Source organism: Frankliniella occidentalis, unplaced genomic scaffold, assembly GCF_000697945.3.
Source record: "Frankliniella occidentalis isolate FOCC.00 unplaced genomic scaffold, Focc_3.1 Scaffold80, whole genome shotgun sequence".
In the NCBI taxonomy this organism is placed as follows: domain Eukaryota; kingdom Metazoa; phylum Arthropoda; class Insecta; order Thysanoptera; family Thripidae; genus Frankliniella; species Frankliniella occidentalis.
The window spans coordinates 1,155,238-1,158,073 of NW_026267210.1; the positions used below are offsets into that span (position 1 = coordinate 1,155,238).

At 52.3% G+C, this 2,836-nt stretch overlaps 1 protein-coding gene across 9 annotated transcripts in view; it reads right to left on the reverse strand.

Annotated features, from left to right (window-relative positions):
- LOC113209115 (talin-1) overlaps positions 1 to 2,836 on the reverse strand; it is a 45,944-nt gene that overhangs the window by 39,460 nt on the left and 3,648 nt on the right. For 3 of the 9 annotated variants that reach the window (XM_052269015.1, XM_052269025.1, XM_052269024.1), the window contains exon 1: positions 2,289 to 2,566. The exons of 3 other annotated variants lie outside the window; for them this stretch is intronic. The gene's annotated coding sequence lies outside the window, so the exon portion shown is untranslated. Of the gene's footprint in view, positions 1 to 1,981; positions 2,226 to 2,288; positions 2,569 to 2,836 lie in introns of those variants that run through there. 3 more of the 9 variants (XM_052269020.1, XM_052269017.1, XM_052269026.1) reach the window with 2 other exon arrangements.

Below are 2,836 nucleotides of genomic sequence, written 5' to 3' on the forward strand. Positions count from 1 at the left end.
GGGGGGGGCTGCGACAAGGGCCGAACGAGGCGTGGCCGGCCCAAATGCACGGCGCTCGCGGCCTCATGGATCTGCAGCCCGACGCGGGAGAATTGAAGGCGATCAGTGTTAGTTAGAGAGGCAACTTCGCGAGAAGGAGGAAAAAAATCCAGGACTTGGCAAAAGAATTATTGTTCACAATGTTGTTTCCATTTGCACCCGTCGCGCGGCCTCTCACGGCCTTTGACCCCCACCCCCTCCCCTTCCTTCTTCCTCTCTCTACACACTCCCACTCGTCTCCTCTTTTCCCCTCTCCTCTCGCCTCCCGGATCTTTCCGTTTCCTGCAGAGAGGACTTGGCACAAGCGAGCGCCATCCATCAATGGGAAGAAGCAAGCTGCGAGCAAGAAGCGTGGCGTGGAAGTGGAGTTCTAAACTCCGCTCTGCCGCTCCCTTTTACTTTGCATTTCCAGTGAAGCCAGTCGTTGACTCGGCCTACAATTTATCATGGCCATTTTTTTTGCCCCCGTTAGTTTATCCTCGCCCAACTCGAGCGATCCATTCATTTTTCGCAACGCGTTAATCCTCCCTTTCGGACACAATTAGGCATTTCTCAACACGGCGCGAGGGGGGGGGGGATAATCACGGGTGTAAAAGACGTGCAAAAGAGCTCTGTCAGTTTCCCCACTGGCGTCCGTGTCTCTGTCGGACAACAGAGTCAGTACAGAAAGAGCCTTGGTTGCGTCGTTGGCCAGGCGAGGCGGCGAGGCGCGGCGGGCTGTTCAAACAGAACAGAACCCGGGCGGGCGGGCCGAGAGGGCGCGGGCATACCGCCCATGTGTTAGAATCCAGGCCGGCCCGTCCCGCCCTGCCCCCGCCTACCCTCCACTCCCTTCCCCCCGGGTCGCCCCCTCTACCCGGGCTGCGCTACGCCACGCCCTGCGCGATCCTGCAGTCTGCATCCACCGGATGCACCTACTGCCTACTCTCGGTCCTCCTCCCTCTCTCAGAACGACCCACGTGCAAGTCCACAGAGCCTGCCCGACACACCGGCTGCCAGGCCAGCACACAGCACCATGTTTCACTTCCCAATGAGTAGTGAAAAGACATGGACATTGAAAAATAAAATGCAAACCCTTGGAACAAAATTGAATCAGATGAATTACGGCCATCTGAAAGGGATAACTACAACATAAGATCCAGGCAGTGAACTAATACCCACTGAGGAAACTCCAGGTTCATTGACACGCAAACACGAAACTGTAGGGATCTCTCTCCTCCCAGGGCCATCAGCCAGTCAAAGGCCAGACACGAGACACATCTCCCTCAGCCCACCTGGCAGACCGCCAGTAGCAGCATGAATTATCAGACGGGACCCACAAAGCTACGCTGCCAAACCTCTGGTCAGACGTACACCTGAGAAATTGCAGACGAAATAAATCAATGGTGTGGAGGGGGCGTTTGCTTTGACCATTCATAACACGGCTACAGCAGATTGAGAGAGAGACGATAATTAGGAAAAACACTTACGCAAACTGAAGTCAGAACAATTTTCGAAAGGTGATACAAATTCGATGAGTGAATTATTAAGACAGCCTCAATCGAAGAAATGGCATTGAGTAAATGACAGAACACTATGACTTGTATTAAATTGTTTCCACAGGCCAAGCGCTTGATAGTAATGTCATCAATAGAAATAACTTAAAATTATGAAAAATATTATAATGATCTAACGCGCAATGTAAAACCAAATACTGACAAGAGAATGAAAACAAAATATAAAAGATAACAACATCCTGTCTCCTAAATGTTTTGTTTACATTATTAAAATAAGGTTACAAGGACAAATAATCGAGCAGAAATGAACACTCTTCCTACAGAGTATTTTCTGCAAGTCAATTCAAAATTTTGGTAGGGAAAGCAGAGTGGCTATATTTAAAACACTACAAGGACATCTCCCATCATAACCTACAACCACAAAAATCCATCAAAATGTTACGCACCGCACAAAGTCAGCTGCATGAATTTGTCACCTGAACCATCTTTACGCCACGAAGGACTCGTCACAACGTTCAGAGAGCCCTAAAACAACGCACGTCGAACAAAGCGAGCAAAATCAATACCAGACGGGCTGGGCAGGCTGACCCAGGCAGCGGGCCGCCCTAACCTCACAGATGGCTCTCCGCCCATCGATCCGACGGCCAAGCGAAGCGAGGGGCTCAGCCCGTCGGTGGCTGCTCGGTGCTCGGACCAAAAACATACCCGCCAGACTCACTCGCACTGCAATTCAAAAAGCGAAAGCGTCCAAACCTTTGCTTTAAGCAGACGGCCGATCCACCGCTGGGAGTTGTTTATTCGACTGTCAACACGTCCAGAAAAAGCTCGGCATTTTCGCTCCCACCCACTCGAGAGGGCGGGCGATCGGTGCAGGACCTGCTTCACGACAACGCGCACCGGTTTCGAGTCATAAGGACGAAACGAACGAAAAACATAAAAGGGATTTGGGCCGCGAAACGCCTGTCGCAGCGTCGCCTCAGGACCCTCTACTGCTGGCGCGCTGCGCGCTGCTAGCGCTGCGCTGCGGCGGGGCGGGGCGGCGCGGGGGCCCGAGCCGAGCTGCGACAGCCGGTAGCAACTCCCTACGGCTGGGCTGACACACTGTCTCGGCCGCGCCGCTGGGCCGGGGCGGCGCCCGCGCGCGCTGCAGCTCTCTTTTCTATTTGTCATATATCTCCTGTACCAGACCTTCTTTTAACAAAGCGCCTTATGGCGCTAGAAAGAGAAAAGAACGAGGAATCTAATGATATAAATAAAAGTCACTGAATCGAACCGGAAACATTTTAAAATGCGAGTTGAAC